The following is a 9,968-nucleotide window of genomic DNA, read 5'->3' on the forward strand; positions in this document are numbered from 1 at the left end:
AATTCAAGAGCCTATGAGAGAAATTTCACAAACAGATTGGAATAACGAAAAAATCAAGTAGAAATTCTGGAGCTGAAAAATTCAACTGACAAACTGAGAAATGAATCAGAGTCTCTCAACAGCAGAATTGATCAAGCAGAAGAAAGAATTGGTGAGCTTGAAGATGGGCTATATAAAATTACATAGTCAGAAGAGAAAAAAAGAATAAAAAAGAATGAAGCATGCCTACAAGACCAAGAAAATAGCCTCAAAAGGGCAAATCTAAGAGTTATTGGCCTTAAAGAGGAGGCAGAGAAAGAGATTGGGGTAGAAAGTTGATTCAAAGAAATAATAACAGAGAACTTTCCAAACCTAGAGAAAGACGTCAATATTCAGATAGGTCATAGAACACCAGGCAAATTTAACCCAAATAAGACTACCTCAAGGCACTTAATAATCAAACTGCCACGGGGCCTGGATAAACAAAGGATCCTTAAAGCAGCAAGAGAAAGGAAACAACATACAAAAGACATCCAATATGTCTGGCAGCAAACTTCTCAGTGGAAACCTCACAGGCCAGGTGAGAGTGACATGATATATTCAAAGTGCTGAAAGAGTCTGGGTAGAGTGCCTCATGCCTGTAATCCTAGCACTTTGGGAGACCAAGGCAGGAGGATCTCTTGAGGCCAGGAGTTCAAGACCAGCCTGGGCAATATAGCAAGACTTCATCTCTACAAAAAATTAAAATTAAAAAACATAAAATAACCAAAGTGCTAAAGGAAAAAAAGACTTTCATCCTAGAATATTATATTCTGCAAAAATATCCTTCAGACATGAAGGAGAAATAAAAACTTTCCCAGACAAACAAAAGCTGAGGGATTTCATCAACACCAGACCTGTGTCCTACAAGAAATGCTAATGAGAGTTCTTCTATCTAAAAAAAAGGATGTTAACAAACAGTAAGATATTATCAGAAGGTAAAAAAAAAACTCTCACTGGTAACATTAAATACACAGACAAATAGAGAATACTCTATCGTTGTATTTATAATTGTGGCATGTAAACCACCCATATATTTAGAATAGGAAAACTAAAAGACCAACATATCAAAAATAATACTAAAATGGGTGCAGTCGCTCACACCTGGAATCCCAGTACTTTGGGAGGCTGAGGAAGGAGGCAGGAGGATCACTTGAGCCCAGGAGTTTGAGGTTGCTGTAAGCATGGCACTCTTTGAAGACTTCAATTATGTAGATCAAAATAATGTAACAAAAAATAGTTAAAGATATCCAAGAAAACTTTCCTGAAATAAATGAGGATGTGAATGTACACATTGAAAGGGCCCACCAAGTACCAGAGAAAACTCACCTAAAAAGACATATCTTAGTAAAGTTTTTGGACTGAATGATCAAGAATTCCTTAGACAACCAGACAAAAGATTAAATCATTTATAAAGGGGGAAAAAGTCAAGATGGCCTCAGATTTTCCCCAGTAACATTCAATTCCAAAAGACATTGGAGGTTTGACTAGATCAAGATTTTATTGCTAACCAGCCCAGGTGGCTCACACCTGTAATCCTACCACTCTGGGAGGCCAAGGCAGGAGGATCACTTGAGGTGAGGAGTTTTGAGACCAGCCTGAGCAACAGTGAGACCCCATATGTACTAAAAATAGAAAAAAGTAGCCAGGCGTGGTAGTGCACACCTGTAGTCCCAGATACTAGGGAGGCTGAGGCAGGAGGATTGCTTGAGCCCAGGAGTTTGAGGTTGCTGTGAGCATGGCATGGTAGCCCAGACAACAGAGTGAGACTCTGTCTAAATACATAAATAAATTTTTATTGTGGAAATTTTTAAAAATCATGAAACAAGAGACTATAATGAACCCCCATGAATACATCACCCACTTTAAATAATTATAAATATTTTGCCACTCTCCATTCTTATTACATATGTATTTTCCTACTTTTTCTTTTTGCTTTGTTTTGTTTGGTGCAATTTTTTAAAGCAAAATCAAGACATCATATCATTTTTACCTATAAATATTTGTAGAAATATCCTTAAGAGATGAGGATATTTTAAATAACATAATCACAATAACTTTATCTTACCCCATAAAATTAACAAGAAATCTTTAACTAAGCTAATGTCTAGTCCAGGAGAAATTTAACATCATTAAAGTATTCATTAATGGATGAAGTTTTCTAGTCATAGTCTTTCAATAAGGCCAAGAATTCAAAAGGGGGGGTGGATTTCAAAACCAAAGATTGCAATCTCCTTTTTTCTCATTTTGCTCTGCAAATAAAATCTGGGTAGTCAGATTCCAGAAGAGGATAAAAATAGGCTATGAAGCAAAACCATTAATCATATCCTGTTACTTTCAGTTATCTGTTTCTTCCTGATATTTTAACACAGCATCAGTTTAATATATTTAATCATACTTTTTTCAGGGGAAAAATATTTTAGATTAATCATGGAAAATTTTGACAACAGGATAAACTTAAAGCTAAAGCAGGGTGGTCTTCAGCACCTGTATCCATAACTTTACCTGGAGCACTTAGTTAGACTCTTGCAAAGTCCTGCGTTAATAGTCTATCCTATGACTCATCTATCTGCCACAGAGATAGGACAAAACACTCTCAGAAAACTCATACCTGGAAATGTAAAAATCACAAAACCTGTGTAACAATTGGTGACAGGTCACATTACCTTCCATACTAAAAACAGACACTAAGGTTGGGCATGGTGGCTCACACCATGTAATCCTAGCACTCTGGGAGGCTTTGACTATCTACCGTATACTTTGTATATGCCAGGCACAGTAGAGGATACAAAATGATTACAAGGTTTGATACCTGCCCTTGGATAGCTTTTACATTCAATGTTGGAAAGACAGAAGGAAGTATCATATCCTGTGCTGAGAATTTTTTTGACATCATCTTATTCATTCCTTAGAGCAATTCTGGAGGGGGGAAAAACTATTATCATCTCTATTTCACAGGTGAAAAAAATCAAGGCTCAGAGAGGTTAAATACCAGCTAAAGGTTATATATTAGCAGAGTTTGGATTTGAACTTCTCTTCTTTCTGACTCTAGAACCCAAGCTATTGGTGCTAACATACTATACAGGCAAGTGCAATGGAAGTTATTATCCATTTAACATCCACTCAAGAAGTATATAATATGCATTTACAATGCACTAGGCCCTGGCATAGGTGCAGGTCACACATGGAATCTCTCACCCTCCAGCTTCTAGTTTCATTGGGAAGATATGTTACCAAAAATTTGGCACTTGTCCACGAGGCCTAATAAGGAGAGCAAGTGGTTTGAGGAGGAAGGAAAGAGAGAGTTTACTTTGCCAGCAAAGGAGGAAATATGGTAGACCCTCTCATCTCAAAAAAACCAATTTTCCTGAACATTCACAGAAATACAGAGCTTTTAAAGGATGGGTTCTCAGCTTCAGGCAATTACTATTCAACTACAGTTGATAATTCTGATCATCCCATCTCCACTGAGGACAATCTAGTGACCTCCACTCAGGATCTCCCTTTACCAGGTTGGGCTGGGCCATCTCCTGTTGCACAAATAAACAAAAGACTTACCTGCCCCTCCCAAGCACCGGCCTGAGGCAGAGATGCAGGCTTTAAAGACAGAAAATATTTTTGCCAGTTTTTTCCAGGCCAGTCCCTTTATTCACATTGACTTTTAGTAGTGAGAGCAATGCGTATAATAAAGGGAAACTGCAGGATGTTACACAGGAGCCTATAACTGGTAACTTATTTTGGTCTATTAAAGAAAATATTATTCTGACACTAAGGACAGTAAGGTTGACTTTATTGGAAGGGGATCATAGCAATAGATATAGGAACCATTGCAAAGGGGTCTTGCAGTGTGGGAGAGAGACTGGACTGAACTCCAACAAAAGCAAGTGGAGATTTATAACCAAGAAGAAAGGTGGGGGTGAGTGGTTGGAAAATTACTGAGGGGGAACATCAAGGATAAGGGGATTGGCCAGGCGTGGTGGCTCACGCCTGTAATCCTAGCATTCTGGGAGGCTGAGGTGGGAGGATCGCTTGAGGGCAGCAGTTCAAGACCAGCCTGACCAAGAGTGAGACTCTGTGAGACCCCATCTCTATTAAAAATAGAAAAAGTTAGCTTGCCAACTAAAAATAGAAACAAAAAATTAGCCAGAGATGGTGGTAAGCACCTATAGTCCCAGCTACTTGGGAGGCTGAGGCAGGAGGATCACTTGAGGCCAGGAGTCTGAGGTTGCTGTGAGCTAGGGTGATGCCACGGCGCTCACTCTAGCCCAGGCAACAAAGCTAGACTCCGTCTCAAAAAAAAAAAATTAGAAAAAAGGATAAGGGGATTTCTGGCTAAGTCAACTTGATAGGATTATTGCTGAAGGTAGGCCACAGTGATAAGATATTGAGGGTGGTTAAATATCAAGGGTGGGGGATTTTCACCAAGCTGGATTCTTACACAAACTGGGTTCTACAAGTACAGAGAGGGAAGCATATAGTCAGGTCTACTCAAGCAGAGGACTCAGAGGAACCTGATGAAAGTTTTGGTAAAAGAAGAGCCTTTTTCAGATCTAAGGATCAGCTAATAGCAACTCCACTTTCTAGCTGCATGATTTTGGGAAAGTAAGTTTGTCATTTGAAAAATAAGGGTAATAATACCAATTGTACATTTTGTGAAGCTTAAGAGACACAATGTATACATAGCACAGAACCTGATAAAAAGTAAGCTTGATAATCATTAGTTAGCAATTATTTTAAATATTCATATCGATTATTAAATTAAAATATTCATATTAAAGATGAAGCCTGAAGAAAATTTAAGAATCTGCAAAAGCAGTGGTAAAAGCAGATGGAAAAGAGCAGTAGAGGCAGAGGGAAGAGCATGGGCAAAGGCCCTGAGGCACAAGAGGCAAAGCATCACATAAGTTGGCTTTAAGGTCCAGTCCTTCCTTAGAAAACAGAAAATAGAAAATCAGTAAAATAGACAACCCTGTCAGAGGAAGCTAGAAAAATGGATAAGGGACAGACCAAGCCTCCCAGGAAATATTGTCTTTATTCTAAGGCAATTGAAGCAATTAAAGGAATTTAAGATGAGGAAGAAACCTATTCAGATTCAAATTTTAAGAGATTACCCCAAGGGAGGGTGAAGAGAATTTCCATTTTCACTTCTTTATTGTGTGCGTGTCTGTGTGTTTGTGTTTGTATGTATTCAACCAGCTAGCAGAGCTTTTATAATTTAAAAAAATAATAAATTTAGTGATCAATATCATCTTGATTGTGGTCCTAGTTTCGCAGGTATATACATGTCAAATTTTATTGACTTGTATACTTTAAATATATGCAGCATGCTGTATGTCAAATGTACCTCAATAAATCCACTAAACATACTGAAATTATTAAGAAACAAGGTCACTTTGATAAAGACAAAGAAAGACAGGAAGATGAACTATAGCAACCCCTAATAGTAGAAAGAGTTAATATAGCAACAACAACCAGGAAAGAACCACAGTAGTGATGTGTTAAATTGTCGCCAAGGGACTACGGAAGCCTAACTTCTCAGCTCTCTGAAGCCTGGCTAACCTTTCAGGGTTAATGAGACCTTCTCTGGTATCACTTGAGGATCCCTTCCCACTGGTGGTCTCCAGCAAGGGCACCTTCTCAGGCAGACAGTAGAGACCAACAGGAGATTTTAATGCCGGAGAAGCTTGGGACCAAGATCTACATCTCCACACCATTGTGGCCACCATGTGTTGACCAGCTGTCCTGTGTCCTGTTTCACCCTGGACTGAGACATTTTCTGGATCATGATATCTTTAGTATTAAAACCAGGACAGCCCTATGCAAACTGGAATGGTCGGTCACTCTACCAGCATCTACCAGCATCTTCTCAAGGTTGGAAATGTAGCCTGGTCACACGTAGCTTAACAGGTGGCACTATTTTATTCATCATTAGAGTGATTCAGACTTTCTAATTAAAAGTTTTGTGCAGGTAATATTGAATATTGAAATGAAGAGTTTCATTTCACTGGAATTTACCCAGGCTGTTAAATGCTTTGAGAAATTTTTCTCAATTCTCTTTCAATCACTATTTGCCTTTTCTCTTCCTTCTATCAAGACTGTGTCCTATTAACAATGGTTCAATCCCTAGAGTATTATACTAATTCCCATTTGAAGCAATTAGCTCACTGAAACTCCCAGCAACTCATAGAAATATTTCTGAAATAACCATTTAATTAATCCCAGCAGAAATAAGAACGGACAACACAAAGAAACAAACAAAAAACTGAACTAGGTATGAGCTACTGACAACTTCGTAACACAGGAAATTCTCTCTTCCACCAGAAGCCTAAAATTTATTCAAAATACCTAGTTCCCGTGCTAATGAAGCAATGTACTATCCTTCTTACTTCTCTTAATTATTATGGAGCAATAAAAGATTTGAAACTGGGTGGTTTCATTTACACATTGTTTATATAATCAGTTGGGCAGCAAATATATAAAGTCCCTTATGCTTTGAGAAAAGCTAAAAGGCATAGCCAGAGTTACAATTTTAGAAGTAATTACTGAGCACTGCACTTATATTCATCATCAATATCTCAAGAATCTATTTTCTGGCCTAAAGAAATTAAGAAATCACCTTTTCTTTATCTTCAATTTTCACCTGGCTATTTTTCATTTTAAACTTTTCCTACTCTTCATTTGCTAGACCTGACCCCTTTCTTTTTGTCTTCTTCCCCTTCTGATTTGTGCCTTTTATCATTACTCACTTCCTAATTCAGGCGAATTTGCAATCTACAGCAAAATTGGGAATGAGCAAAATTTGTTTTCTCTATGTCCGTCCTCTTTCTTCCCTCTTCCTCGGTGACTAAATATCCCAGATATTGTTCTATGCTCATTACAACACTGATTAGAGCCCACAGCTCCATGAACTTAGTTTCTTCTCTCAGCTAAGAAAATTCTGGGAAAAGTGTGGGTGGACAGTAAATCTCAGTTAATCCAGATTTTATTAATTTATAACATAACAAATGAATAACACTTTTAGCCAAAATGTACCTTTTATTCAATTATAAAAAGGGTTTGCTGAGCCAATCGGTAATAGACTGGTAAATAAAAATATTTATCCTACTTTATATGTGATGTAAAATTTTATATATAACATATACATTACAACATATTTGTTTATTTATTTTTAAGAGACAAGATCTTGCTATGTTGCCCAGGCTGGACTTGAACTCTGGCTTCAAGCAATCCTGCCTCAGCCTGCCAAGTAGCTGGGACTACAAGTGCCTGCCACTGTGCCTGGCATTATAATACATTCAGTACATAACTTTTTGCAAGTTGGTCAGAGGTAATTTTTTTGAAGCACTGGCAATATTTTTCGTATCTTTATTAGCAAACTTGCAACATCTGTTGATGTTTGTCAAATAAGATTACATTTTATGCAGTATTTGGACATTACGGTTTTCATTACATCAGGCTTATCATATTTCACAGTTTTGTGAGGGTTTGTTGTTTGTTTTTTATTTAAAGTCTGGTCAAGTGAAGCAGTGGGAGTGGAGAAGGAACAAAGGAATCTGTAACTGGTTGTGATCAATTAGTTGTAAACACCACTGCACTTGGATCAACCTGTTTTTGGTTTGGTTTTGTTTTTTTTTTTTTTTTTAAGACAGAGTCTTGCTTTGTTGCCCGGGCTAGAGTGAGTGCCGTGGCGTCATCCTAGCTCACAGCAACCTCAAACTCCTGGGCTTAAGCAAACCTTCTGCCTCAGCCTCCCAAGCAGCTGGGACTACAGGTATGCACCACCATGCCCAGCTAATTTTTTCTATATATTTTTAATTGTCCAGCTAATTTCTTTCTATTTATAGTAGAGACGGGGTCTCACTCGTGCTCAGGCTGCTCTTGAACTACTGACCTTGAGCGATCCTCTGTAGTAGTAGGCCTCAAAAATATGAAAAGTTATTATGAAAACGCTGTTTCAAGACTCATTCCTGTCTATAGAGTAAAAAGCTTATACTTTGTAAACCTCGCCCTAATAGAAAAAGTCTGTACTCTGTGAGCAATGACCTTGTAACTGATTGCGTAAGACCCCCCAACCGGCCGGAAGAAAAATTAACGGAACTGCCCCAACCAAAAAAAAAAGCCCCCCGACCTAAACGAAGCCAACCGCCTCCGGAAAACTGCCTGCCCAAAAAATGGAAACAAGCCCCAAGCCAAGGCAGGTGGTCTGAGGCGGGTCCCAGACCCCACGGCTATGGAATGTATGATGTAATTATTTTTGTTCCACTATGTCATGTTTAATGTCACATAGCCCCCCTCCAAATTAGTATAAAGCCTTCTCACCTTTTCGGCTCTGGACTGCTCTCTGTGCAGCCATCTGTGGTGGTACGGAGGGTAGTCGCTGGCCAGCTAATAAAGACTCACAATTTGGCTCATTCGGCCTCAAGGTGGTTTTTCTCGCACTCAGTACCATAACATCCTCCTGCCCCGGCCTCCCACAGTGCTAGGATTACAGGCATGAGCCACCATGCCCGGCCTGTTTTTGTTTTTTTGAGACAGAGTCTCACTGTGTTGCCCAGGCTAGAGTGCTGTGCCGTCAGCTTAGCTCACAGCAACCTCAAACTCCTGGGCTCAAGTGATCCTCCTGCCTCACCCTCCCGAGTAGCTGGGACTACAGGTGTGCAGCACAGCACCACGCCCAGCAAATTTTTCCTATTTTTAGTAGAGATGGGGTCTCACTCTTGCTCAGGCTGGTCTCGAACTCCTGGAATCAATTCCAAAGAGAAGGGTATACCTTCTCTCAATAAAACCATTAGCAAATAAGGCTGGGCAATCACAAAGCAAAAGGTCATATCGTTTAGAGAATTAATTTGCTTTCAGTAAAAAACTAGTTTGCCTGATTTCATACTATCAATTGGCAATTTAATAATGTTACCCTAAAATTCTTGTTTAAAAAGCAGTACTGGTTCCAAGTTATTGTAGAAGTCCAAAACAAAACAAAACAAAAAGGCAGCCCTAAAAATTAAATGACAAGCTTTCATCTGATCTGTCATGAAAGCATTTTTGTTATGACAACTTTACCTACACTGATAGGGTGTTAGGAGAGGTACAAATAATCCAAGACAAAGTAAATTTAAAAAGAATATTATTTGGCTTCGCAGACATAAAAGACCACATACTGTGTAATTCCCTTTATGTGAAATGTCCAGAATACACAAATTGATGGTGTCAAAACAAATTAGTAGTTGCCAGGGGCTGGTGGGAAGGGGAAATAGGGATAGTAATGGGTGTGGAGTTTAAATTTGGAGTGATGATGATGTTCTGGAATTAGTGGTGATGGTTGTATAACTTTGTGAACATACTAAAAAAGTTGAAATTATACATTTTAAAGGGTGAATTTTGTGGCATGGGAATTATATATCAATACAAAATATGTGTTGAAAAAATTAAAGGGGATAAATTATATTAAATTCACAGAAAAAAAAAGAATATTATTTGCCTTTGGACATTGTACCACTACATGGAGATTTCAGTCATATTTTCCCCAAGAAATTGGAAATAAGGGGAAATAAAACTGCTCTCTCAGAGTTAGACTTTCAGATCACATACAATGAATAGGAGCAGAATAAGCAAAGTCAACTTTAAGGCACAAACTGGCCTGAGTTAACTTTAACTTGATTTTTATTGAAAGAATATTGCTAAGATGTTTGGGTAGCCATGGAAACAGAGAAAGTAATATACAGGGGCACTTTAGGGCCAGTGACCATCCAAGTGCTGTCAAGGAGAGAAGGAGCACAAATCAACAGCTCAGCAGGTGGTCCCTATTGTATCGGAGATCAATGTGGAAAACTGCAACCATTGGAAATTGAGTATTTTTATCTTTGAGACAAAATCATCCTGTTGTGAAGATAGATGAATCAAGAAATGTCTACGCACATAACTCCATTTATTCTGATTCTGTGCTCATCAAGCAA

Source organism: Propithecus coquereli, unplaced genomic scaffold, assembly GCF_000956105.1.
Source record: "Propithecus coquereli isolate 6110/MARCELLA unplaced genomic scaffold, Pcoq_1.0 Scaffold56, whole genome shotgun sequence".
NCBI classification, from domain to species: Eukaryota; Metazoa; Chordata; class Mammalia; order Primates; family Indriidae; genus Propithecus; species Propithecus coquereli.